The sequence below is a fragment of the Lissotriton helveticus genome, unplaced genomic scaffold (genome assembly GCF_964261635.1).
Source record: "Lissotriton helveticus unplaced genomic scaffold, aLisHel1.1 SCAFFOLD_1754, whole genome shotgun sequence".
In the NCBI taxonomy this organism is placed as follows: Eukaryota; Metazoa; Chordata; class Amphibia; order Caudata; family Salamandridae; genus Lissotriton; species Lissotriton helveticus.
Window position 1 is genome coordinate 26,706 of NW_027612016.1, and position 5,795 is coordinate 32,500.

Consider the following 5,795-nt stretch of genomic DNA (forward strand, 5'->3'; position numbering starts at 1 on the left):
CATGGCAGAGTGCCCGGGTCGGGCTCCATGGCTTTCACGGTGGTCCTCCCCTGGGTGTCTGGGGGCTCCAGGCCGAAGGCATGGAAAAGTGCCCAGGACGGGCTCCATGCGTCCCGGGCACGGGCACGGGGACGGGGACAGGGTCGGGAGAGTCCAGGCGGCTTCACTTCCGTGTCCAGCCATCTGATCGCCCAGATTCCCTCGGCCATCTGCTCGCCCGGATCCCCTCGGGCATCTGGTCGCCCGCAACGCTTTCCTGAGGGGCGACCAGATAGCCGAACTTCCCTGGAAGTCCCGATGAGGTGCCATTCGCCGCCCGGATCCCAGCGAGGGCTCCAGGAGGTTGGGTACATTCGCGCCTTGGGTCCCCTCTGTCACCTCGCGTGCACAGATTACAAGAAAAGGGGGTCATTTTCCTCCGGATTACTAGGGAGAAGGGTACGCCCGGACACCCCTCCGAGGCTGGTGGTTCTCTGCCATGGGGACCAGATGGGCTATGCCTGGGCAACACCTCCCTAGGCCACCCGGGGCTTCCTTCCTCCAGGCCAACTGCATGTCAAATTGCCCAGGACGGGCTCCATGGCTCCTGGGCAGTCGTCCCCCGGGCGTCCGGGGCTCCTTCCAGGCTGACGGCATTGAAAAGTGCCCAGGACGGGCTCCATGCGTCCCGGGCATTCGTCCCCCGGGCGTCCGGGGCTCCATCCAGGCCGACGGCATGGCAGAGTGCCCGGGTCGGGCTCCATGGCTTTCACGGTGGTCCTCCCCTGGGTGTCTGGGGGCTCCAGGCCGAAGGCATTGAAAAGTGCCCAGGACGGGCTCCATGCGTCCCGGGCATTCGTCCCCCCGGGCGTCCGGGGCACCCATCTCCATGAGGCCAACGGCATAGGCAAAGTACCCAGGACGGGCTCCATGGGTCCCGGGCAGACCACCCCCCGGGCGTCCGGGGGACCCACCTCCAGGCCGACGGAATGTCAAAGTACCCAGGACGGGCTCCATGGGTCCCGGGCAGCTTCCCCCGGGGCGTCCGGGGCACCCACCTCCAGGCCGACGGCATGTCAAAGTACCCAGGACGGGCTCCACGGGTCCCGGGCATTCCTCCCCCAGGTCGTCCGGGCCCTAGAGCTCCGGTGGTCCAACCTGCGCCTGAGGCCCAGCCGGGGTCCAAGAGCCCTGCCTTGCGTGGGCTGGCAGTCAGGAACCCTACCGCGAAGGCTTGGGGTGGATGGGGAGCTGGGAGTCCTTTCGATCCGGGCCATCTGGTCGCCCGCGATGCTTTCCAATGGGGCGACCAGATGGCCGGGCTTCCCTGGAAGTCCCGATGAGGTGCCATTCGCCTCCCGGATCCCAGCTAGGGCTCCATGAGCTCGGGTTCTTTTACGCCTTGGGTCCCCTCTGTCACCTCGCGTGCACGGATTGCAAGAAAGGGGGGTAATTTCCCTCCGGATTACTAGGGGCAGGGTATGCCCGGACACCCCTCCAGGTTTTGTGGTTCTCTGCCATGGGGACCAGATGGGATATGCCTGGGCAACACCTCCCTAGGCCACCCGGAGCTTCCTTCCTCCAGGCCAACTGCATGTCAAATTGCCCAGGACGGGCTCCATGGCTCTTGGGCAGTCGTCCCCCGGGCGTCCGGTGCTCCATCCAGGCCGACGGCATGGCAGAGTGCCCGGGACAGGCTCCATGCGTCCCGGGCCTTCGTCCCCCCGGGCGTCCGGGGCTCCATCCAGGCTGACGGCATGGCAGAGTGCCCGGGACGGGCTCCACGGGCCCCGGGCGTCCGGGGCTCCCTTCCCCGGGCCAGCGGCATGTCAGAGTGCCCAGGACGGGCTCCACGGGCCCCGGTCATCCGGGGCACCCTTCCCCGGGCCAGCGGCATGTCAGAGTGCCCAGGACCAGTTCCACGGGTCCCGGGCAGTCCTCCCCCGGGCGTCCGGGGGGGGCTCCCTTCTCCAGGCCAAAGCATTTCAGAGTGCCCAGGACGGGCTCCACGGGTTCCGGGCGTCCAGGTCTCCCTTCCCCGGGCCAACGGCTTGTCAGAGTGCCCAGGACGGGCTCCACGGGCCCCGGGCGTCCGGGGCACCCTTCCCCGGGCCAGCGGCATGTCAGAGTGCCCAGGACGAGTTCCACGGGTCCCGGGCAGTCCTCCCCCTGGGTGTCCGGGGCTCCCTTCCCCGGGCCAAAGCATTTCAGAGTGCCCAGGACGGGCTCCACGGGTCCCGGACGTCCGGGGCTCCCTTCCCCGGGCCAACGGCATACAGGAGTGCCCAGGACGGGCTCCACGGGTCCCGGACGTCCGGGGCTCCCTTCCCCGGGCCAACGGCATACAGGAGTGCCCAGGACGGGCTCCACAGGTCCCGGTCGTCTGGGGCTCCCTTCCCCGGGCCAACGGCTTGTCAGAGTGCCAAGGACGGGCTCCACGGGTCCCGGTCGTCTGGGGTCCCTCCCCCCCGGGCCAACAGCAGGTCAGAGTGCCCAGGACGGGCTCCATGGGTCCCGGGCAGCCCGCCCCCCGGGCGTTCGGGGCACCCATCTCCAGGAGGCCAACGGCGTTGCAAAGTACCCGGGAAGGGCTCCACGGGTACCGGGCAGTCCTCCCCCGGGCGTCCGGGGCTCCCTTCTCCAGGCCAACGACATGGTTCAATGCCCAGGACGGGCTCCATGTGTCCCGGACAGACCTCCCCCGGGCGTCCGGGGCACCCATCTCCAGGCCAACGGCATGGCTCAATGCCCAGGACGGGCTCCATGGGTCCGGGGAGGCGTCCCATGCGCCTCCGGGCTTGGGAGCCCCGGCTGGGTCCAGGGGCCCGGGCGGGCCCCCGGGTCGGGTGCTCCGGCCCTGGTCCCTGTCTCCCAGCCTACCGCACTGCCAAGGGCCTAGGAATGGGTTCCGTTGTTCCCGGGGAGCCTACCCTTGCTTGGCTGGGTTCAGGAGCAGTGGCTTGGGCCCCTGAGGGCCCGGGGAGGGCGGCCTCCCCACCCCGGGCTCTGTCCTTGGTCCTGCTGCGTGGCAGGGTGCCCGGGACGGGGTCCGGAGGGACCGGGGAGGCGTCCCATGCACCTCCGGGCTTGGGAGCCCCGGCTGGGTCCAGGGGCCCGGGCGGGCCCCGGGTCGGGTGCTCCGGCCCTGGTCCCTGTCTCCCAGCCTACCGCACTGCCAAGGGCCTAGGAATGGGTTCCGTTGTTCCCGGGGAGCCTCCCCTTGCTTGGCTGGGTTCAGGAGCAGTGGCTAGGGCCCCTGAGGGCCCGGGGAGGGCGGCCTCCCCACCCCGGGCTCTGTCCTTGGTCCTGCTGCGTGGCAGGGTGCCCGGGACGGGGTCCGGAGGGACCGGGGAGGCGTCCCATGCACCTCCGGGCTTGGGAGCCCCGGCTGGGTCCAGGGGCCCGGGCGGGCCCCGGGTCGGGTGCTCCGGCCCTGGGCCCTGTCTCCCAGCCTACCGCACTGCCAAGGGCCTAGGAATGGGTTCCGTTGTTCCCGGGGAGCCTCCCCTTGCTTGGCTGGGTTCAGGAGCAGTGGCTAGGGCCCCTGAGGGCCCGGGGAGGGCGGCCTCCCCACCCCGGGCTCTGTCCTTGGTCCTGCTGCGTGGCAGGGTGCCCGGGACGGGGTCCGGAGGGACCGGGGAGGCGTCCCATGCACCTCCGGGCTTGGGAGCCCCGGCTGGGTCCAGGGGCCCGGGCGGGCCCCGGGTCGGGTGCTCCGGCCCTGGGCCCTGTCTCCCAGCCTGCCGCACTGCCAAGGGCCCGGGAAGGGGTTCCGATGTGCCCGGGGAGCCTCCCCTTGCTTGGCTGTGTTCAGGAGCAGTGGCTAGGGCCCCTGAGGGCCCGGGGAGGGCGGCCTCCCCACCCCGGGCTCTGTCCTTGGTCCTGCTGCGTGGCAGGGTGCCCGGGACGGGGTCCGGAGGGACCGGGGAGGCGTCCCATGCACCTCCGGGCTTGGGAGCCCCGGCTGGGTCCAGGGGCCCGGGCGGGCCCCGGGTCGGGTGCTCCGGCCCTGGGCCCTGTCTCCCAGCCTGCCGCACTGCCAAGGGCCCGGGAAGGGGTTCCGATGTGCCCGGGGAGCCTCCCCTTGCTTGGCTGGGTTCAGGAGCAGTGGCTAGGGCCCCTGAGGGCCCGGGGAGGGCGGCCTCCCCACCCCGGGCTCTGTCCTTGGTCCTGCTGCGTGGCAGGGTGCCCGGGACGGGGTCCGGAGGGACCGGGGAGGCGTCCCATGCACCTCCGGGCTTGGGAGCCCCGGCTGCGTCCAGGGGCCCGGCCGGGCCCCGGGTCGGGTGCTCCGGCCCTGGGCCCTGTCTCCCAGCCTGCCGCACTGCCAAGGGCCCGGGAAGGGGTTCCGATGTGCCCGGGGAGCCTCCCCTTGCTTGGCTGGGTTCAGGAGCAGTGGCTAGGGCCCCTGAGGGCCCGGGGAGGGCGGCCTCCCCACCCCGGGCTCTGTCCTTGGTCCTGCTGCGTGGCAGGGTGCCCGGGACGGGGTCCGGAGGGACCGGGGAGGCGTCCCATGCGCCTCCGGGCTTGGGAGCCCCGGCTGGGTCCAGGGGCCCGGGCGGGCCCCGGGTCGGGTGCTCAGGCCCTGGGCCCTGTCTCCCAGCCTGCCGCACTGCCAAGGGCCCGGAAAGGGGTTCCGATGTGCCCGGGGAGCCTCCCCTTGCTTGTCTGTGTTCAGGAGCTCCATCCGGGGCCCCTGAGGGCCCCGGGGAGGGTGGCCTCCCCACCCCGGGCTCCGTCCTGGGTCCTGCCGCGGGGCAGGGTGCCCGGGACGGGGTCCGGCGGGCCCGGGGAGGCTTCCCCTGTGCCTCCGGGCCTGGGAGCCCCGGCTGGGTCCAGGGGCCCGGTCGGGGCCCCGGGTCGGGCGCTCCGGCCCTGGGCCCGGTCCCCCGGGCTGCCGCTCCACCCAGGGCCCAGGACAGGGGTCCGTCGGTCCCTTGCAGGCCTCCCCTGCTTGTCAAGGTGTAAGCGGGCCCCGGGTCGGAGGGCCCGCCGGCCCCTGGCAGCCTCCATGGCTGTGGCCCGGCTGGGGCCCCGGGCCTCCGGCCCGGCATGCCCCGGGCGCCCGCTCCCTCCTTCGTGGGGGCACGGGGCGACCGGATGGCGTCCCTTTCGTGCCCGGCCATCTGGTCGCCCGGATCCCCTCGGCCATCTGGTCTCCCGGATCCCCTCGGCCATCTGGTCTCCAGGATCCCCTCGGCCATCTGGTCTCCCGGATCGCCCCGGCCATCTGGTCGCCCGCAATGCTTTCCAATGGGGGCGACCAGATGGCCGAACTTCCCTGGAAGTCCCGATGAGGTGCCATTTGCCTCCCGGATCCCAGCGAGGGCTCCAGGAGGTCGGGTACTTTCGCGCCTTGGGTCCCCTCTGTCACCTCTAGTGCACGGATTACAAGAAAGGGGGGTAATTTTCCTCCGGATTACTAGGGAGAGGGTCAGTCAGACCTCCGTGTGGTCTGGCGATTCTGAATCAGGGGAAGGCAGGACCCGGGCCCTCCCGCCGGGGCCCCCAGGGGCCTGGGTACGCACCTGCTGCTTAGCCCCCTTGCCGATGGGCCTTTTCCTCCGAGTTTGCTCAGGCAGGTCCCCGCGAGGTCTGGCCATGCTGAGACGGGGCCAGGCAGCACCCGGGCCCGCCCGCCGGGGCCCCCAGGGGCCCGGGAATGCACCTGCCTCTCAGCCCTTTCCCGATGGTCCTTTTTCTCCGAGTTTTTTTCCACAGTCTGACCTCCGATAGGTCCGGCGGTTCCGAATCAGGGGAAGGCAGGACCCGGGCCCGCCCGCCGGGGCCCCCAGGGGCCCGGGTACGCACCTGCC